Here is a 23,458-nt window from a genome sequence, read left to right as displayed (position 1 = left end):
CTGTTATCACTGAAATGTGTGACTAGCCTTTAGTTGAAGGTGTTGATAGTCTTAGCAGTGAGGACATCTGGTGGCAGCTTCCTGCAGTGTTCCACAACTCTACTGCAGATAAAGCTTTTGCTTGCGCTGTGATAGCATTGCCTCACTTATTAATTTCATGCCCTTATTTCTGGCGTCGAATCGTTGTATAAAGTCAAGAAATTGTCATGTTGGCAAAATTATATGTTGTGATAACTTACTAGATCTCGTCGGAGTCTGCATTCTTTTAGAGAGCAAATTTCGGTTATGTGAGCCTATCCTTATAAGGCTTATTTCTGAACGAAAGAATTTATTTTGTCTCTCTTTCCTGCATTTGTTCTAATTTCTCTTTATCCTCGAGCAAGTCTGGTGACCGGACCCGAACTGCGTATAGCAAATAAGGTCTGCCCAAGGCCTTGTAGAGAGTGGGTATTGTAACCTTCCTTCATATTCCAAGCGACGACACTTAATATTTTGTTTGCTTTATTGTATGGATGTAGACTTTGCCTTCCATCGTCAAGGTCATTTCTGATTACCAACATCAAGGTCTTTCTGCTTCTCCGACTTCTGATTGCGACTAGCCGATCGTTAGATATATACGTAATTAACATTTTTCTTTCGTCAAATTACATTAGTTTGCATCTGTCGACATTGAAAGTTACTTGCCATGCCTCAAACCGCTCCATCAATTTGCCTCGTTGACTGTGAGCGCTTTGGAGGTCTTCCTTACACCGAAGTTTAGTTCCCAGTTTCATGTCATTCACAGATTTTGACATTCTACTGGCGAGTCGTGCGTGTCTCTGGGTCATTTACACGTTGAAAATCATGGGTCGCAGGACTGAGAATTTTGGTACTCCATTGCCACTGCTGAAGTGGTCGGGTGCTTCCCCAGTGCTTTTGTGTCTCAATCCACTACCCATTAACTGTGTCCTATAATGTCACCTTATATTTTTCCAGAGAATATCTTATGTGATACGTTGTCCAAAGCAATAATTGGCACGTCTGAGCATATGAAATCTGCGGGTATTTTGGTACATTCCTAGTTATATATAACTAAAGAATGAAATTCATTTATCAGATTATCATTTTCTAAAGTTTAGATTATTTATCCCTATTTATTGTGTCTAGTATTTCACCTACGACAGACGTACGTGTGGCAGGACGGAACCATCGTGGGTGCTCTTCGTCCGCGTCCGTCCATACAAACGAGTGTTAACGTTCGCAAGCTTCAGTCATGTGTCAGCTTCCCCTTTTTTTTTCGGAATTGGTTGAGTATCTTGGTGACAGGAAATGCTATAGGTCGTCTTCCCTCTTTAAACATCCTGGAAAAAAGGTGGTCAGGACCAGCTGGCTTATTCATATCTAGATATACTTTATAACGAAGCTAATTCTTCGTAACTTTGGATGTCAGGAATTTTTAGATGTCTCATTTTCTGCCCGAGGAAGTAAATTTTCTGTGTGTAGTGTGTTCAAGGAATGTTCCTCAGCGAGCAAACATTTCAAAGACTCCATCTGGTAAAAGATAGTCCACACACGACAGGAATGCACTCCTCATTGTGCATCATCAACTCCTCGCCATAATACATAAGCCTTATTAAGGGGCTCATACGGTTTCAACTCTGCGCTACAGTCCGTAGCAGGGAATTGATGGACTCCTTGGGGATGAGAAGTACCTCGACGATTATGGACTCCTTATTCGTCCACTGACGGTGATGCATGCGCTCTCGCCTATGGAGACTTCCCACTCACGGTGCAACGACGTGCAGGTGGAGCCCAGTAACACCGGTGCTCAGCACATATGCGGCCTGCCTCACCCTGTGGTGTCGCTAGACGACCTGTGCAAATCACGGACATCCCTGGGTGAGAGAGAGAGAGAGAGAGAGAGAGAGAGAGAGAGAGAGAGAGAGAGAGAGGAGGAGGAGAGTTTATGTGCAATATCTGGCTGTGACTACGGCAGCAGAACCCCGCTTACCACACACACACACGCCTGGCCGGTTCCTAGTGTGTGGTGAGGCCAGTTAGCCAAGCGTCTGTGCCGCTGTTAATGACACCCCATCCCTCCCTCCCCGCCAGAACTACGTACCCCGGCGGCATTAGGTTAGCACGCCATCGTGAGACGAGCCGTACCGTGTGCTCCCATTGCTGGGGGACGGGACACCCTCCCAGGCCGCCCAAGCCCTATACTAAGGTATACCTACATACAGGTTCGAACCCATCAAGGATACTGACCGTATATATATATATATATATATATATATATATATATATATATATATATATATATATATATATATATATATATATATATATATATATATATATATTTTATTTTTTATTATACTTTGTCGCTGTCTCCCGCGTTTGCGAGGTAGCGCAAGGAAACAGACGAAAGAAATGGCCCAACCCCCCCCCCCCCCAACACATGTATATACATACGTCCACACACGCAAATATACATACCTACACAGCTTTCCATGGTTTACCCCAGACGCTTCACATGCCTTGATTCAATCCACTGACAGCACGTCAACCCCGGTATACCACATCGCTCCAATTCACTCTATTCCTTGCCCTCCTTTCACCCTCCTGCATGTTCAGGCCCCGATCACACAAAATCTTTTTCACTCCATCTTTCCACCTCCAATTTGGTCTCCCTCTTCTCCTCGTTCCCTCCACCTCCGACACATATATCCTCTTGGTCAATCTTTCCTCACTCATTCTCTCCATGTGCTCAAACCACTTCAAAACACCCTCTTCTGCTCTCTCAACCACGCTCTTTTTATTTCCACACATCTCTCTTACCCTTACGTTACTCACTCGATCAAACCACCTCACACCACACATTGTCCTCAAACATCTCATTTCCAGCACATCCATCCTCCTGCGCACAACTCTATCCATAGCCCACGCCTCGCAACCATACAACATTGTTGGAACCACTATTCCTTCAAACATACCCATTTTTGCTTTCCGAGATAATGTTCTCGACTTCCACACATTCTTCAAAGCCCCCAGAATTTTCGCCCCCTCCCCCACCCTATGATCCACTTCCGCTTCCATGGTTCCATCCGCTGCCAGATCCACTCCCAGATATCTAAAACACTTCACTTCCTCCAGTTTTTCTCCATTCAAACTCACCTCCCAATTGACTTGACCCTCAACCCTACTGTACCTAATAACCTTGCTCTTATTCACATTTACTCTTAACTTTCTTCTTCCACACACTTTACCAAACTCAGTCACCAGCTTCTGCAGTTTCTCACATGAATCAGCCACCAGCGCTGTATCATCAGCGAACAACAACTGACTCACTTCCCAAGCTCTCTCATCCACAACAGACTTCATACTTGCCCCTCTTTCCAAAACTCTTGCATCCATAAACAAATTAAACAACCATGGAGACATCACACACCCCTGCCGCAAACCTACATTCACTGAGAACCAATCACTTTCCTCTCTTCCTACACGTACACATGCCTTACATCCTCGATAAAAACTTTTCACTGCTTCTAACAACTTTCCTCCCACACCATATATTCTTAATACCTTCCACAGAGCATCTCTATCAACTCTATCATATGCCTTCTCCAGATCCATAAATGCTACATACAAATCCATTTGCTTTTCTAAGTATTTCTCACATACATTCTTCAAAGTAAACACCTGATCCACACATCCTCTACCACTTCTGAAACCACACTGCTCTTCCCCAATCTGATGGTCTGTACATGCCTTCACCCTCTCAATCAATACCCTCCCATATAATTTACCAGGAATACTCAACAAACTTATACCTCTGTAATTTGAGCACTCACTCTTATCCCCTTTGCCTTTGTACAATGGCACTATGCACGCATTCCGCCAATCCTCAGGCACCTCACCATGAGTCATACATACATTAAATAACCTTACCAACCAGTCAACAATACAGTCACCCCCTTTTTTAATAAATTCCACTGCAATACCATCCAAACCTGCTGCCTTGCCGGCTTTCATCTTCCGCAAAGCTTTCACTACCTCTTCTCTGTTTACCAAATCATTTTCCCCAACCCTCTCACTTTGCACACCACCTCGACCAAAACACCCTATATATATATATATATATATATATATATATATATATATATATATATATATATATATATATATATATATATATAAAACTCGAGGAATGTCGGGTAAACACATGTGGTCTCAGGTGACTTCATGGGATGTTCAAATAAACCTGAGTGATCTAAACTGATCCCAGGTGACATCCCAGATGATATCGAATGCACCCAGATGATCTCAGATGAATCCAATGATCCCAAGTGATCCAAGAAAACTTCGGTTTGTCTGAGATCACGTAGTTTAGCTGAGGATCGCCTGAATTAACTTGAAATCAATAGGGTTTGCCTGAGCTCACCTGGGTTATACCTAAGATGATGGTTCATTACGTGTCTAATGACGATGGTGCAGTACCTGACTGGTGTAGTTGGTCCAGTACCTGATTGGTGGCGGTGGTCCTGTGGTCCAGTGCCTGGCTGGTGTAGCTGGTCCAGTACCTGGCTGGTAATCCGGTAGTGCCAGGCTCGAAATACCCTAGAGCGACAATAAGACACTCACCTGTGGTCTGACCTGCCTCCACGGGTGTGTGGAGAGGTCCTCCAGTAGTGAGGCACACACCTGTGGCCTGGCCTGCCTCCGCGGGTGTGTGGAGAGGTCCTCCAGCAGTGAGGTACACACCTGTGGTCTGACCTGCCTCCACGGGTGTGTGGAGAGGTCCTCCAGCAGTAAGACACACACCTGTGGCCTGGCCTGCCTCCACGGGTGTGTGGAGAGGTCCTCCAGCAGTGAGGCACACACCTGTGGCCTGGCCTACCACCACAGGTGTGTGGAGAGGCCCTTCAGCAGTGAGGCACACACCTGTGGCCTGGCCTACCACCACAGGTGTGTGGAGAGGCCCTCCAGCAGTGAGGCACACACCTGTGGACCAAGACTCTCTGTATCACATGTAAAATGTCCTGTGAGTGGCTCTATGACCCTCCCTAACATTGCCTCTAAGTGCTGTGGTTCAATTGAAATTGTTCTTCCATTGACTCCAGCGCAGAACAGGTTTCAACCGAGCCCCTTTACGTTCCTATGATCCTAGATAACATTGTATATAGCACGTAATTAGTCTACTTCGTACCATCAAGTTGATTTGGTTTTATAACTAAGCACTTCCTAAATTAGCCAGTTTATATTTATTTCGTGACACAGTGAAAAGCCTCGTAAAACAGCCAATTTATGGTTACTTGTTTATACAACGAGAAACTTCTTATAGTAGCCAAAATCATCATTCAGTCAGGTAATGAGGTTACTCATTAACCAGGTAATGAGGCGGGTCGTCCTTGCACCACCGTGGACACAAGTGATACACGGATCTTCTCTCAACAGCTTTATAAAGAACGTTACTTCCAGGATGGCACAGAGCTCACGAAAATGCATGACTCCACTAACCTAACCTGGCCACAGCTTTGAGCTTCAACCAGACTGACCCCAAGCAACCCGGGGCCGGAAATTTGGCCAAGGCAGGAGGAACGGGCCGGGCCTTCTGGTTGGTAGCGGTATGGGAAAAAAAAAAAGAATAGGCTGACTCTCACGTTTTAGAAGAGATTATCTCTTAATAGTTTGAGATTACAGGGATACATGACCAGTCTGAGGCTCGATGCTGTATATTAGCGAGTGTTGGGGGAGGCGCCGTCATTAGGGACGTCTCTAGCCAGGGGTCCCACTCACAGCATCATCTCCCACCAGGAATGTGGGTGCAGGATGGGGTGCAACTTACAGTTACAGGGGCGTCTTGCACCTGCCGCTCGTACTGCTGGAGCAGCTTTAACTAGACACGCTACGCCGCCTACACACACACACACACACACGCACACACACACACACCTGCTCATTCCGAAAGCTATACTCTCTCTCTCTCTCTCTCTCTCTCTCTCTCTCTCTCTCTCTCTCTCTCTCTCTCTCTCTCTCTCTCTCTCTCAGAGGTCGGGAGTGGGTGGATGTTACTACGGCAGCCACCGACCAGGCAGGTTACATGACCAGTGCTACCCGCCCCTGGGTGTCGGGGCGGTGTTAATGATGGATACGCAATGAGCCAGTACTTCAGTGGCTGTTAAGTTTCACTCCTTTGACCCAGGCAACCGTCTTTTTCTTTCTGCCTCCCCAGCACGAGTGGGCTGCTGGCTTACAGTCCACAAACATATAATCTTTCCCTATGACACGTATAAATTACTATGCATTTTCCTGCGGTACGTGATATCTTTAGCTCTGCCATTTGGCAAAGTCTCTTTGTAAGCGCTCGTAAATAGGCACTCTCTCTCTCTCTCTCTCTCTCTCTCTCTCTCTCTCTCTCTCTCTCTCTCTCTCTCTCTCTCTCTCTCTCTCTCTCTCTCTCTCCGTTGATGCAACCGGACTCCGCCTGCTTACAGGTACAAAAGGGTGTGCACCTTCGTCAAGGAGCTTTTCACTTCGAAAAAAAAGTTTGTCGCTTCCCTGTTACTGTGTGTAGCGCAGCCTTGAAGCTGCAGGAGCCCCATGAAAGGGATCCTTGGATTATATATAGCTATCATGTATATACCAGAGGGTATATACATACCTATATACGTAATAGAACACCAACCATTTTAGGTATCATATAAAACACAGCACATTCACTCCCCACACCAGAAAACCGGCAACAAAGCCCTTAAGAAGCGCCTTCAGAACACTTAATACACTGGTTGCAGATATGAAAACGAACCTCTTGGTATTCTATACGGGGTCGAGCGCATGGGTTCGAATCCTGGTTGCGGCAGTTGGTCCAAAGTCGAACCAGCTGTTCATCCACCCCTCAGGGTTCCACGATATAATGGGTATATAGCTCAGGCTAGGGTATGTGTGAGTGTGTGTGTGTGTGTGTGTGTGTGTGTGTGTGTTTATAGCGTTAATGGGATAGCCTTGATTAGGGGCCTCAGCTGCCCATGCCGTCTCAGTTAACATAAAAAAAAAAAGAATTCAGTTCATCCTGCGTATTACCTGCTTGGTCACCTACCCTTTCAGAGACACATGCCACAAAACATCCATCGACACGAGACAGATCACTGAGAACAACTCACACGTCGACTGCACCACTGCCAACACTCACCAACTGCACAGTGACACTTTAACTTGCAACATTTTCCACTCAAACCACTGCATATCCAACCACCAGACTGCCTCTCACTGCAGTAACTTCTCCTTACGGACCCCAACACCCACAATAAACACACACAAAAAAACTCAAGTCAGGTTCCCACAATACGACAATCACTGAATAGCTACCCCTCCTCCTCCTCCTTCACACACACACACACACACACACACACACACACACACACAACACGTTAAAAGCCATCCCTTAACACATATACCTATCAAAAACTACGCTCCCCAAACATATGCCAATTATACTTTACTGACTACGTTCGTCGCTGATTTTCTCGTTCACACGTTTGTATTCAATTTCAGTGGCAGTGTATACATTCCATACTCTATGGTGCTCCTTCTGAGCCATGTCCCTCCCATCAGTTGAGCTGGAGGGAGCGGTGGGCTGCCAAATCATTCTACTTCACTCTCCTTTCTGCCGTAAGGTTATGGACAATAAATAACCTCGTCATGGACCATTAAGTCTCGCATTACCTGTCCTTTCCATGTCCATCCTCACCCTCACCAGACCCCTGAAGTTCCATTTCCCGCCTTCACCAAACTGCTGAAGTTCCCCATCCCGGTGAACCGGTCGAACCAGGCCTTCTCGACCAGGTGGTCGAACCAGGCCTCGTCCAGTGAGGTAATTCTCGCGGCTTCGTCTCGTGCGACCGCTTCTTCAACCCAAACCAGGCGTACGGGACGACCTGCTCGCTGCAGCCGCCGCCACTGCTACTGGAGGAGACGAACAGGTTACAAGGGACGCCAGCCTGCTTGCCTGCCCAAAGCTGCTATCTGAGCAACACGGGGTCACTGAGGCAACGGGACCTGGCAAAGGGTATTGGTCACCACCTCGGGCAGACAGGAACGAAACGTGCGGATATGAAAGAAGAAAACGTAGAAAACGAAAGAAGAAAACGTATTCATTTTAGCCATTTTCCAGTGTGCTGGTGGAAAGCCCTCAGCTAAATCAAGGGGCAAATTTGTTGAAGGAAAGAATATGCGGTGCGCCACTTCTCATTTTCTTTCTCCTGCGACATCCTGGATTGTGTCCAGCTTCCGATTAGGCAAGTATTGTAAATGCTGACAAGTGCTCTTATTGTCAAGAATAGTGTCATTACCTCTTGTCATTATTATTATTATTATTATTATTATTATTATTATTATTATTATTATTATTATTATTGTTACATGTTATTAGAGAGTATTCTTGGCGAGTATTCTTGGTGATCATACTCGACTCTTGTTAGAAAGTATTTACTGAATATCATCACTGCAAGAAAGCGGTTTTGATTAGTATTATTTGTAAGTATTGGGATTAGATATTTTAATGAAGATTGGAGGAAAATATTGTTAGTGAGCAATATTGTTAGCAAGTAGTGTTGGATAAGTGTCAAGAAGCATTGTTAGATAGGAGTATTGCTTGTCACCTTTGTTTGTGAGTATTGTTAGAGAATACCTTTTGTGGGGTCTGTAAGAGAGTTAGTAAAAGTAAGTGATTATAGTCATTTACTTTTGTTAGAGAATATTGTTAGTGGGTATTTTAATGCAGTATTGCCAATACGGATAGTTAGCAAACACTGTGGAAGGAGAATATTCAAAAACCTCAGTAGGGAATAGTTTTGTGGAGTGGTATTACGAAGCACTGATATTGAGGATTGTTTGTATCGTTAGAGTGGCATTGTTAGTGAAGAGCATAAAAAAATGATCTATAGAAAGCACAGCTATTGGCCATTATTAGAGAATATTGTTTGTGAGTATTTTTAGAGTGTTTTTAGTTTATTGTTAGCGAGGATACATGGAGAATATAGGTGTCACATTATAGGAGAATATTGGCTATTGCTAGAGAATATCGTGTGTGGGTATTCTGATAATCGTAACAATGTATTCTCAGAGAATATTGTCAGTGTGTTTTGCACGCGTTGAATATTTAAGACCATTGTAACAAAGGAGGTGAAAGGCTTAACTGCACCGCAGCCACAAAGGTCGCAACACCTGCTGACCTGAAACCAGATGCTTGTAAGACTGACCCGAACACAAAGCTGTTGATAGTTCAGTGGAAAGTAAGTGTGTGAGTGACGTTATTAGGCATCGCTAGGCTGTGGTGTTAGAGCATATTGTTAGAATGTTGAGAGTAAATGTATAAGATAATGATAATGAGGTGCAAGAGGGGGAGGTGTGGTGTGAGATTGGATGGTCTGAGCATGATTTTAAGTGGGAAGGACCAGGGGAAAGGTGGGTATGTACGAATGTTGTAGTTTTCCCGAGGAGTGTGTGTGGTCGACCTTGGGCCTCATATGCGAAAGAAAGGAAAAGGGTTGATGTGGTAGAAGTGCCTGAGGAGGACGATATAAGGAGGAGGACCATGTGAGGAGTGGCGATGTTAGTTGAAGCACACTCTGCCTGAGGAGGCTGACCAGGCTGCACTGAAATGGTTTGGAAGAATGAAGAGGATGAGTGAAGAGAGACTTTGACTGAGAGGATTTATGTGTCGTAAGTGGAAGGGAGAAGAGACAAAGAAAATGGAAGAATGGTACAAAGAATGCTCTGGGGTATCAGGGCCGGAAAAATTAGGAAGGCAAGAGACATATTGGAGAGGATAGATTGGACTCGATGTACTGGGAGCACCGTACCGTTCTAGGGTTGGACCAGGACATCGAAAGCAGACGAAGTAAACCATGGAGTTCGTCGTCTTTGGGGCTTGGCTGTAGTTGGAAATCTTTGGTTTTGTTGCTATATATATATATATATATATATATATATATATATATATATATATATATATATATATATATATATATATATATATGTATATATATATATATATATATATATATATATATATATATATATATGTTCACCCCAGGACCTTTGTAAAGGCTTATGTAGCCCAGGGCTGCGCTGCCTCCAGTAGCAGGGCCGTGCAGATTCCTTTGGAGTAAGAGGTTCATTGGCGCGAGAGTACACTCCCAGTTATACAACCTCGCCTTTCTCCTTCTGTCGAAAGTCACCCATTTACTTTCTGCTGGTCTCTTCCAGAACCTAACACGCCACACTCGTCAGTACGACCGGTCTGTAGTTAAACGCCTGGTCCCAGTTTCCTCTCTCTCTCATGAACAGGCATGACGCTTGCTATTTTTCCCTTCCCTCGCCTCTCTGCCTCGAGACGTCTGGATCAGTATCGCGAGAGGTTCACCTCGCGCATCAGTAACACGTCTTCACCCTCAATGGTAGGGTATCATCGGGACATTGAGCCTCGCATGGGCTTTGTACTTTGTTAATGCAACCCTCTACACCACTCCGTCCCACTGGTGATAGGGCTATATCGTCTACCACTGTGGAAACACTTTTGAATTAGTGTGTTTGCTTGCACACACACACACACACACACACACACACACACACACACACACACTCACACACACACACACACGCGCGCGCGCGCGCGCGCGTTTCAAACAAAAAATGTCTTCATTTACATTGATACATAACTTTTTCACTCGTCCTGTCGCTGTGCGTAAGTCGCATCACGTTTAGTGTTTCCTCTGGACATCTTGGAATGCTCGCCCTGGCGTCCACCTGCCTGGATAATGAAAATTTGGGGGGAGGGAGGGAGGGGGGGGGGTTGGCCGGAGTAACGGCCACAATAGCACTTCCCCCTGAAAATTTGGCGATGGTTCAGCGACCACGTCTCGTCTGCGGATGTGATGGACGCGTCCAGAACCATCTCATTACATGGGAAATGACGAGTACTTGAACCCCAACCTTGGTCCAGGGACCTCCCTACCTCCCCGTGGCCACACACCTCCCCATGGCCACACACCTCCCTGCCTCACCATGGCCACACACCTTCCCGTAGCCACACACGTCCCTACCTCTCTCTCTCTCTCTCTCTCTCTCTCTCTCTCTCTCTCTCTGTAGCTCACTTTTTTTTGTGAATAGTGTCAAAGACTTTCTGGTAGTCCAAGAACCCATCCCATTTGTTTCCACTACGTCTGTGTTCCCTCTGTCGTAGAATTCCCAGGATTTGTGATGCACGTATGATTTCCACTGATTACGTTTCATTCTTACCTGAGTAATGCTTCCATTTTAATTTTTTGATAGATTTCTAGTCTACTTTACAGACTGTGGTTGTCATAGATACCAGCCTGTAGCTTAATTTCCCTATCTTGTCTCTTAGACATGGGTATAATATTTGCTTCCTTCAACTCCCATGCGAGTGGTCCTTCTTCCACTGACTTCATATAAACCCCTAAAAATACTCGCTCACGTCTTGTATTACTTTTCTTTTATCACCTGACGAAAGGTATGATTTACACTACGTGATGCCTATCCTAGCCTGCGTAAGAATGTATACACGCCCGTCTATCTTTCCCTCCCACGAGAGAGACGGTGGCGAACACTGTAGTGCCAAGTGGTCACTCTGTCTGTCGAGTGTCTGTGTCCCCTCTCTATGTATGTGGGGCAAAAACCATAACCCAGCATACTCTGTGAGTACCCTCACAAATCACCTTGTGGTCACCTTCCCAGCCCACCCTCTAACCCACCCTGTAATAACCACCGCAAAACAACTCCCTTCATTATAACCATGACCTTTGCAGTGCATAGTACACCATTTGCCGCAATCAGGCGAGGATTATCACCGTTGTAATCGCCCATCCACAACACCTGGGTTATATCATTACGTCTTTGCCTCGCAGTACAAGACCAGCCATTTGTCATCTGTAGGGCGGACGTGCCACTGTGGAAGAGCTGTTGATGCTGAAGAACCCTAAGGATAGAACGGGGTCCTCGTCCTCAGACGGGTCGTCACCCCCACATCACGTCTTTGATGGCACCACCTTGGGAGAGCCAATGGTGACCACAGACTGTGATGGAGGATGGGGAGGAGGCCATCTGGCCTGTCCACCATCCCTGCTAAGACAACCCTCAGAGTGGCCATAAGGGCCCACTAGTGGTGGTGAAGGAGGCGGCCACCTGGCCAGGTCGCCATCTGGTGGGACGCGACCCCCGGACGCACCAGCTGCTGCACAGCTCGACACAGGCAGACGTGACTGTGATTTCATTATCAGTTCCGTTTTATTGTTTGCTCTGAACGTCTGGCTCAGTATGTTGCTGGTGTGCTATATTACTGGTGTGTTGTGTGGCTGATGTGTTATGTGGATGGTGTGTTGCGTGGATGGTGTGTTGTGTGGATGGTATTGTGTGGCTGAGGCGTTGTGTGGCTGCTGTGTTGCATGGCTGGTGTTTTGTGTTGCTGGTGTGTTTTGTTGCTAGTGTGTTGTGTGACTAATGTGTTGTGTTGCTAGTGTGTAGTGTTGCTAGTGTGTTGTGTTGCTAGTGTGTTGTGCTACTAGTGTGTTGTGTGGTTGGTGCGTAATCACACATTCTTACTCTAGGGGGTGGGAGTTTCACACTCATGGAGCTTCATCTCTTTAGCATTCTTTACTGTCTTATGACCTTTCAGACTTCAGTATGATGTCCTCATTTTCCACTTCCTCGTTCATTTTACTCCATTCACTTACCACTCTCATGCTGTAAAAGTACTTCATTACATCTTTTTTTAACAAGTTTCTTGCTTAAGTTCATTTGATATCCTCAGGTTGGTCTATCTTTGCGTCTCCCTGTATGTCCAGTTTTGTTCGAGTCGTCAAACATTATCACTAATCATATTTCTACCTTTTCTAATTTTTCTTTGGTTTGTCGTTGTGTTCGGCAGTCGTTTTCTTTCCCCCCAACACACGTCCTATGAAGATTGACTTCCAACTTACCTCTTTCGTCATTATCCTCCCGTATTGGTCGTGGTGGAGGAGGTAGTTATTGCGTCACTCCCTATGATCCTATCACTTGTAGGTTCCTTCTATTTGTCACCTCCCAGATGACGACCATTGCCTGGCCTCGCTTCCATCGCTAGGCCCTCAGACCGGGTGGTGGTGGTGGCTTTGTACCTGACCAAACTCGGACATTCCGCTGTAACTTTGGAAAGTAAGGTCAGAGTCACCCACTTCAGACATATTTAGGTGAAGTTACTATCTGTCTGGCGAGTCATTTGCATCCAGCAGGAGCAACGGGCCTCCTCTCCTTTGACATGGCCAGGTTTTCAGCATCACATACTCGTTTGACATGTGTGGGTGAGCTAACAGCATCTCATGTATATTTGTACGTCGACACGTTCACCCACGTGCTTGTCCCTGTGTAGGCGCCTCCCACCTGACCCTGGTCGGACTAGCGCAGGTCAGGACACGCTGGCATTTCGACCTGGCTGACACTTGACAGCAGCCAGGTGCACCTCATCAGCACTGACCCTTAAAGCCTTATACTGACTAGCGCCTTCACCTTTAGTATTATGATTATACTTGGCTATCACCTTGAGCCTCAGTATCGTAGAGCCTTATGCTTGACTTCCAACCATGGCTTCAGCATTATAAAGCCTTATAATCAATGTTAATCAACACCATCTACATATCATTTTCAACCCGTAAAACTGTTTTAGTATCGTGGAGTCTTTTACTTGACTAGCTCCGCCGAATTAGTATCATCAAACCTTCACCTTGTCCAGCAACACCAGCATCGTTTTTCAAAAGTCTTATACCTGGCCAGAGGGACCAGAACCAGCCTAATGAAGCCTTTTTTATTTGACAAGTACCACTAGCTTCGGTTTTAAGAAGCCTTATACTATTCCAGCAGAGTAAGACTCACTATAACAAGACCTTATCTTTACTCACGAGCAGATATAGTAACACGAAGACTTATATTTGTTCTTCGCCACCAGCCCTAGCATCACAGAGCCTTATAGTGAACCACCAGTACTACCTAAATATTCTACAATCTTAGTTTTTTAACACGACCGCCTTCGCCAGTCCACCTAAGGTCACCAGTTCTTTCCGTCTCATGGAAATCAATTCAGAGGACTGAAGAGAAAGGTACACTTGCAGAGATGATGAAGACATCCAGAGGCAACCTGGGCTTATTATAAGTCACTGGTTCAGTGCAAACGACGGGTTGCTTGCCACACACACGAAAAAAGAAGCGATGGTCTACTTTTGGAACCTGTTCAACGGTTAAGAACACCAGTACAGAATCAAATTCATGCACAAGTCATCTAATTCTCTTAGATACCACAAGTCATTGTCTTAGATCGTCTCATTATAGATTACGAGAGGAGAAGAAGGGAAGGTTTTGCGGGGGATGTTATATGACTGCTGAAGGTGCCACGTCAGGGGTTGACTTCCTCATACCCCGCCTGTACCATGCCAGATGGGATGAAGTCCCGGACGTGTACCTATGTCTGTCTGCGTCATGGCGCCACAGATGTGCGGACCCTCGTACCATATGGTCCTCGCGAGTGACAACGCCATTACTTGGCCCAACGGCTCCCCCGCGAACAACAGCGTCATTGCAGACTCGTTCCTCATCCCTCCCCGTCCTGAGATGCGCCAGATGGAAGGGATCAAGTCCTTTGTCTGTCTGCGTGGCTGTCACGTCCAGCCAAGACCACTAGTAAGGAAGGTGCCCCACAGGCTCATCAGTAAGGAACAACGTCCAGACCACATAAAGAATATAGGTTCTTGCTGCGTCTGGTGTGTATGATCACTGTGTTTTACGACGAATTTTACACTCGTGTTGCCCCGTCTTCTTAACCTTGTAAATGTATACCACGTCTTTACTCCTGTGTGTATGTGTGTGTGTGTGTGTGTGTGTGTGTGTGTAGTTCACTACCTGTGTGCACGGAGGGGAAGATTTTCAGTCATGGGAAGCATTCTCTCAGCCTTCACATCTTTATCATACAAATGTTCACTGAACTTATTTATTTCCTACATTTCATTGTACAATTGCTGGAGAGACTATTAATAAGTATTCGACTGGGTCTTGTAAACAAGTCCGTACTTAATGTTTTCACGTTTCTAAAGGCAATTCTGACACAGATTACTTCCCTCACAGCCTATCTAATACCGTTCTCTGTATCAACCATCAAGTCTTTTTTTCCACAGCTACACTCCTGTAATTTTCCTGTAATATACAGACACTGCGTGGTATATTTTCACAATTTATCACCATATTACTTTCCAATTCTCTGGGTTGAATTTCAGTAGTGATTTATCTGACCTTTGTTAAAACCTGTCTAGGTTTCCTTATGGGATGTTGCGAAAAAGCTCGGGGTCACTGAACACTTTTAAACCAAAAATCATACTTAAACACATTTGCTCACTGACACTACATATCTGGATCAAGAAGAACCGGTGCCCCGAAGTAGAGCCTTACGGAACACCAGAAGACACTTTTACTCAGCTCTGAAGGGCGTCTCTTGTGCCTTCGTCAGTCTGGTCGCTCGCGGGGACAGCGTCAAGAGGTAGTTCACGCGGTACCCACTCAATCATCTCTCTTCATTTTAAGCTGATGTTCATTTTCCCAGAGGAACTTTGTATACTATTAAATCCCGACTTGTGCCTCCTAATCCCATACTGTTTCTAATGCAGGTAGGTTTTACCTATATTCATCTGGTTGTTGTCTGGTAATCTTTTGTCAGTAACCAACAGATTACTCTTGTTGATAACACGGTCTGTATTTATGGTTAACTTCCTCTATCAACTCTCTTAAAGGTGGGTACTCCTTAGCTACTGATACCTACAATCCGCAACACCTGTTGGAAGAGCCCGCTGTACTTCCGCAGCAGGTGCGGCCCAAGGCCCCCCTCCCTGCGGCCAGTTCAGGTAATTGCACTCTCCTGGCGCCGCGTGCGGCAGTTGCGGTGGTAGAATAACATAAACGAGTTAATGATCCCTCGCCTTGAGGCTACAGTCGTATCAGGAGCTCACTAATGACCCTTTATGGTGAATGTCTAGTGTACGTAGCCTGAGAGTTTTCTTTCCTTTAAGTAGGAGTCCCATAGGAGTCCGGTAGTGTCAAACAACCTTTCATCGTTGGCGAGGAACACGAGTGTCTGCTGCATACTCAGTAGAAGTATGGGTCTTTAGCTAAGTCTCAGCTGTACACACCTTGGATTAGTGTGACCCAACTCACTGGGCAAATATGACAAACACTAACTGCTTCGGGCAGGATGTAATCAGGTCTGTCTAATTGCACTGCATCGTCCTTAAGGCCTCCAGCCTTCCTAGATATCTAACTGCAGTGATGATTATGCTTTCACATGATAATGAGCTATATGAAAAGGGTTCCACTGCTGGGGCCTGAGGGTGGAATTGTCCAAACGCCAGATATAGATTCGACTACTGAAGCCTGAGGATGGAACGCTGTCCTCAAGGTAACATTATAGCCTGAACCAGACCACAGCCTGGCCCAGACCATAACCGTCCCAGACCACAATATAGCTGAGACCATAGCACAGCCCAGACCATGGCCTGTTTCAGACCACAACCTAGCCGAGACGATAGCCTGGTCCACACCACAACCTCGTCAGTACCAAAGTATGTCTAGCTCAGTTTTTTCTGTTGTGAAGATAATGTTGAGGTGATGGGGAACACTCAAGGTTAGACGTGGGCCACATGCCAAGTGGGAGTGTATGTTGTCCGAGAATTGCCTGAAGGCGTTGAAGATTTTTCGGTTGGTGGATCTAATTTATGTTGAAGATCTTCTTGACCCTGGCAGCTGTTGGGCCTGAAGTCCATTATCCTCATCCTACTGGCCTCCTACCCGCTGTCCTCCTGCCCACTGGCCTCCTAACCGTTTCGTTCTGGTTTTGCTGTTGGCTTTACTCTTCCCCCACTCCCACCCTTCTCCTCGCTGACCACGCACGTATTGCCATACGATCTGAAATCTCTATCTAGTTACCAAAGCCCGGCCTGATAATCTCTGGGTTCCCCTCCTCACTCCTCATTAGTTTTGCATTTGTCATCTTGGATATTAGTGAGGTTATTCAACCGTACCTCTTTCTTTACTTTGGCACCACACGCTTCTACTGATTTCACTTCCTTGTCCCGCTTTCGCTCACAGGTGGCAAGAGCGTCCATCATCTGTTTTATATAGACATTCACCGCGGCTGTAACAACCGGCATCATTAATGACCCTGTATTGCCACAGTCACTTGGCCGACGATTTCACCGATCATTGCGCTAGTGCCGTCCATCAATTTCGCGCTTCTGTTGCGAGCGTCGAGGGTGAGGAATTCTTAATTCCCTTCGCAAAGGTAATCTTCACCCTTTGATGAGCTGTCTGGGTACAGCCGCTTCAACATCTTCAGCTCTTACTCCGCCGAAGGTGCTGTCGAAGTTGTCCTCGGCGTCGCCTTTGCCTTCAGCTTCTAGCACAACAAACTGAACTGTTTTCATCGGCTTCTCCTCAGCGCATTGTTTACATCGCCATGGAAAGCAGCCATATTCACTGTCGTCTTTCTGATTTCCATTCTGCTCTCTCTCTCTCTCTCTCTCTCTCTCTCTCTCTCTCTCTCTCTCTCTCTCTCTCTCTCTCTCTCTCTCTCTCTCTCTCTCTCTCTCTCTCTCTCGAGTTGCACTTAACCTCGCCTGCAGCCACCGTCCACTCAAAAACCGATGAATACCCCAGAGTTCAAGTCTTACGAACCGACGAATGGGGCTCCCTGGCTGTCGGTGATCGTTTTCACCAGTTTTCTCTGTGAAGGAGTGTCACATGTCTTGTGACAGTTCCAAGAACACGCGGTTCACCCATCCCTAGCCTCTGTGGCCTTATACCAGAGCTCAAGCTAACATAGACGTCTGATAGATTTTGTATCAACAGTACAGGAATGATTCTCTCTGAACCCGTGTTGTCTCTCTCTTAGGCAGTTCCCCCTTAGAAAGCTACCATCCATATCCTATCTGGTTATCTTTTCCGTCGTTTGGCACACCACATTCGTCATAAATACTGTTCTTTAGCCCAGCGCAACTTCCCAATCTTCTTCTCCCCCCTGAAAAGAAAAAAAAACGCACTATGTTCTCAGCCACTCTCTGGCATGACACTGAATTATGGTAAAGAATTTCGGGCTGCCAGTCAAATATGTTTTCGCACTCTTCGGGCACATACAGAGACCTCATCACGCCCATGGTCCTCACAGGCATCAAGACCCTTCAGTAATCTACTTCATGGCCTTTAGGAAAGCTTCATCGCATATCAAGTCCACCTCCTCGTCGCATCTCATTAGCTTTAGGATTATAGTGTCCTCTGTGAGTGCATTTTCCCACTCTTCATTCAGTTCCTCTCTTCTTCTCCTTCATCTTCAGCAGCCATTCCCTCTGAATCCCTCCGTCTTATTAGCTGCTCTTTAACTGAACTCTTTCGGATTCCCACTTGCCTCGTCGACAACATTTCTGTAAAAGTGTCCCTACTCTTCCTTTTGTATCTTATTATAACCATTTTCTTCTTTTCGAGCCTCCATTCTCTCAATATTACAAGGGCTACCCGTGTAAAAAAAAAAAAAAAATCCTTTCATTATAGATTTCACGGAACCATCCAACCTGTATTTTATATGTAATCTGATCATAGAGTACCAGTTACCAATTTATGTTCTCGAAGATGTTGTTTAGCTCTGTATTGTTGCCACAACTGTGTACGCTCTGCTTGTGTCTGGGTTTTCTCTGTTACTTGATCTTCAGATTCTTGCTAAACCCATCGTAGTTAGACTCAGGCAAATCAAGATCGCATTTCCTGAATCATGAATCTTATTCTGTAGTTTCTATTTACATTTTATGATGCGTTAAGATATCGTAATGATGGTGTATCACAGGCCCTCTGTGTCTACTGCGCTCACTGGCGTAATAGCCCACGAAATTTCCCTATGTGACGTAATAGCCCACGATATTTCCCTGTGAATGTACGTATTACTGATGCCGGGTATCCAGTGCTGGTGGTCGGGGATCTGAATGCGGTCGTGGGTAATGTGGCAGCTGAGGGTATAACGCGGGGTTTGGGGTACATGATGTGGGAGAAATTGGGGAGCAACTTGTCGAGCTGCGTGATGAAAATAGATCGGTAACGGGGCACACATGCGTAAGTGGACGTGGGATTTTGTGGCTAGGGGTCAACGGGTGTTACTGGATCATGTGTTGAATGAGACAGGTACAAATGGAAAGGTTGTTGGAAGGGAATGTGCTGAGAGGGGCGGCAGATGGGATGTGCTGAGAGGGGCGGCAGATAGGATGTTTGATCACTTCTCAGTCGCCTCCTACGATAAGCAGAAGATTCGTGGGCAGGTCTGTACTCCCTTAACCTCAGGGATAAACGAGCTTTGTGATTACGTGTGTATCATTAAGTGTTGTGTGCGATAATTCATGTTTGTATGTTGAGTTCCAGCAACACACGTGCATGTAAGGCAGATAGGGAAGACAACATCCTGGGCCTGCGGAGGGAAACACAACAGCCACTGCGGTGTTGGCTCACAGTGGTGTTTTTCGCACGCAACTCCTCCCCAGTGGCTGACCGATTGTTTGAGCTTCAGGCTTAACAACTGCCAGGGTCATTAAGGCCGTCAAACATCAAAATGCATTCACTAACCACAATATCTTTATCACCTTCGTCACGTGTTGACAATGTCGTTATGTTACTGTGGCCGGTGTTCCTCCTCAGCACGATTTAGCATCAGTAATTTCGCGTTGGGCAACTGTGACCACACCGGCCTACTGGAGGTGGGCTGCTCTGCCGCTCAGTAGTGTTGGAGCAGTGGTGAGGGTGTTGTTGGCTGCGCTCATCCCGAGAGCCGTTCACTGTAACGTGCGACTTAACTACAGTTCAGTTTTACGGTGTTTACCCTCAGTGACGTGATCATTGGAGTTCTGTTATTGACGAAGGATAAACCTGTGACCCCAAAACATATTTCTCCACATTTCTTGTAGTACAGGTTATAAGAAAGCGTGCAGAAAACGCCGGTAAATGCAGAGTGAGATTGTGTTGCAGGCCCTACTAACATTGTGCTGGATCACGGCCTCACATCTCTCGGGTGAGTGTACCTTCGATTGTTTATAACTTCTTGACTTCCGCGTTGACTATTTTTCAGTTGTTCCTAGTCGGTATTCGAGAGGGGGAACGCCTCTGTGGCAGTGTGGTTGAAGGTAGCGTAGCTCCACTGGGTATGTGGAGGTGAGCTGTGTGGATACTGTCCATTGACATGCAGGTGGGCACAGGGACGCAGAGGTCCCGGCTTTGGGAAAGTGGAGGACTTCGTAAATGGCATTAGTATAATACATTGTGTAATACTGGATGTATATGTATAATCAGGGTGCGTTCATGCATAAGACTGACGATATACGTAGATACTGACGGTGATATTAATACAGGGTCAGAGTGCGTCACTGATGAGACCTACAGTACACAGGTTGCATCTGAATCGGCAGTGGTGCAGAGAGGGTTCAAATTATACCAAAAAAGCATATGATTCACTGGATATGATGTGCTTTTGACAGTTACATGATGTAGGGTATAGTAAAGGTTATAGCAAACTATATAGAATATTCTCTAGATCATCAGTACAATGAGGTGAGGACAAAGCTCTCAGTACCTCAGGCCCGAATGCCTGGATTCACTGATCTGTGGTCAGTACAATGTGCAAGTGTGTGTGTGTGTGTGTGTGTGTGGGTGTGGTGTGTGTGTGTGTGTGTGTGAGTCAGGTGCAGAGCAGAGCCGACACTTGGATGTTCAGGGGTTATAGTGTTCTGTAATTTGCACGTGACAACATCACACTGTCTGTGCGATCGCCATGTTTTCTTTACTAGTGTTTTTAGTGTATTTTGGGCCGAAACTCGTCAGTATTTTTAAGGTTACATCGACCAGGTCTTCAGCATCTCTCCTTAGGGTTTGCACCTCACCTCACGAGCTGGGACGGTGAGTTCTATTGGGTCAAGTTCGACCAAGTGTGGTGAGAAGGTTTAGCAGTAAACAGGCATATTTTCAACAAGGCTTTTAACATGGTTATGACGATAGATGACCAACTGGATATCATGATCAGGCTGCAGGGAGTGAATAGTGGAGGGGACGGGTTCTTGCATGGTGTGAAGAGAGGAGTATAGAGAGAGGTGGGAGCTATGTAACGCATAATGTACTTCAGTGGATAGAGGTGGATCATTAACCACATTATTCTTGGTGGGAGTGGATGGCGCCACAGACTGAGTCAGCCGGTCTGGCCCGCAAGGATCCATCATTATATGTAAGCTGGTAACTGTTAGACACATCCCTAAGCATCATATGTACCTGTTTACATACTCATCTCTGTAATGTATGATTGACCTGTAAGACGGTCCCAACTGGAAAGAATATATTTGTTGTGTGTACATATCAATGTTGGATGGTCCATCGCTCCAGAGGTTTTAATGCTTTTTTGTTTAAACTGATCATTTACATTTTGGATTGACTGAACCTTTGATGATACAGCTCTTTACTATCACCTTCAGAATCATCTTTATATATATATATATATATATATATATATATATATATATATATATATATATATATATATATATATATATGAAAATTAATAATTGCCATTGACATCACCATGTCACAATTAATGGCACCGCCATCACCAGCGGTGTTTATCAACATGTATATATATATATATATATATATATATATATATATATATATATATATATATATATATATATATATATTAAAATCGAATATTGTTCATTACGGATTTCTGCTTACTGATTATAAAGTCCTTCGTCTACCTCTAGTATCTATGCTGGGGGCTTATAAACTAATCCCAAATTAATCTTTACCTTGTACAAGAATGGAGTCGATTTCATCACCAGTTAATCATTTTTCAGCACAGGATTAATATAAGCCTTGATGAAGAGAGAGATACTACCATCTATTTCACTTCGTCTGTCACGGTATCATTGAGATTGTTGAGTTAATCGGAAATATGATCAATGATGCCGTTGATGAAGAAGCGGATCAATGATGCCGTTAGTGATGATCAGTGATGCTATTGATGATGGTGACCGTGGTCACTGATGGCGATCGTGATCAGTGGTGCTGGTGATGATCATGGTGGATCAATAATGGTGACGTGGCAGATGATCAATGATGCGGTTGATCTTGATGATGAACAATACCTGTCTTGCCTCAGTAAAGGCCACTACCCACAGCCATCGTCCACCTCCCGCCACTACCCTCAACCACTGTCTTATTCCCGCCAATACCCTCAGCCTCTGTCTTTCTCCAACCACTACCCCCAGCCACTGTCTTCCTCCCGCCACTACCCTCAGCCATTCTCTCGTTGCCGCTACCCCCAAGAGCAAGCACTCCTGCATCTCTGTCTGTATCACTTCCTGTAACTGTACACTGTAACATCTGTTACTACACGCCGTAACACCTGTAACTGCACGCCATAACACCTGTATCTGTACACTAACACAACAGTACGTCAGGAAAGCTGCAATATGACGTCTCATATATATATATATATATATATATATATATATATATATATATATATATATATATATATATATATATATATATATATATATTCCCTGGGGATAGGGGAGAAAGAATACTTCCCACGTATTCCCTGCGTGTCGTAGAAGGCGACTAAAAGGGGAGGGAGCGGGGGGCTGGAAATCCTCCCCTCTCGTTTTTTTTTCAATTTTCCAAAAGAAGGAACAGAGAATTGGGCCAGGTGAGGGTATTCCCTCAAAGGCCCAGTCCTCTGTTCTTAAAGCTACCTCGCTGAGGCGGGAAATGGCGAATAGTATGAAAGAAAAAAGATATATATATATATATATATATATATATATATATATATATATATATATATATATATATATATATATATATATATTCAATGCTTCATTCCCTAACCCTGGACTTAATTATACCTGCGATTTTCTTTCCTTTCTTAGGGTGTACAGTTCCTCCGTCATTACTGGTGTTAGGAACTTGCCTAATGGCATGAGGGGTACAGTTAATTAGGGGGAGAAGGTGGGCTTCGGGGACCACACACTCACTCTCCAGTCAGTCACTCATAAATCTCTCATTACTTCCAGGTCTCGCCTGCCTAACCCCACCACACCCCAGAGGTGACACAGGTCAGTCAGCTGTATTTTATGTTCGAAAGGGGAAACACACACACACACACACACACACACACACACACACACACACACACACACATATATATATATATATATATATATATATATATATATATATATATATATATATATATATATATTAGATCCCGGTACCTCTTTTATAGTTTCCCAAGATGTTGATTCGTCAGTTTAACTGTTCGACGCTTGTATGGCTCAAGTTGAGCGGTCTGAGCGCTGACACGATG

The 23,458-nt window shown here is 45.2% G+C and overlaps 1 protein-coding gene across 2 annotated transcripts in view; it reads left to right on the top strand.

Moving 5' to 3' along the window:
• The first annotated feature begins 19,848 nt into the window (after positions 1-19,848).
• Positions 19,849-23,458, top strand: part of LOC139758484 (uncharacterized) — a 74,792-nt gene continuing 71,182 nt past the window's right edge. Inside the window, exons 1-2 of one of the 2 annotated variants that reach the window (XM_071679967.1) lie at positions 19,849-20,113; positions 23,166-23,207. The gene's annotated coding sequence lies outside the window, so the exon portion shown is untranslated. The remainder of the gene's footprint in view (positions 20,114-23,165; positions 23,208-23,458) is intronic. The other variant, XM_071679968.1, reaches the window with a different exon arrangement.

Source organism: Panulirus ornatus, chromosome 30 (assembly GCF_036320965.1).
Source record: "Panulirus ornatus isolate Po-2019 chromosome 30, ASM3632096v1, whole genome shotgun sequence".
NCBI classification, from domain to species: domain Eukaryota; kingdom Metazoa; phylum Arthropoda; class Malacostraca; order Decapoda; family Palinuridae; genus Panulirus; species Panulirus ornatus.
Note: the sequence above shows the minus strand (reverse complement) of the source record. Positions and strands in the feature narration are given on the sequence as shown.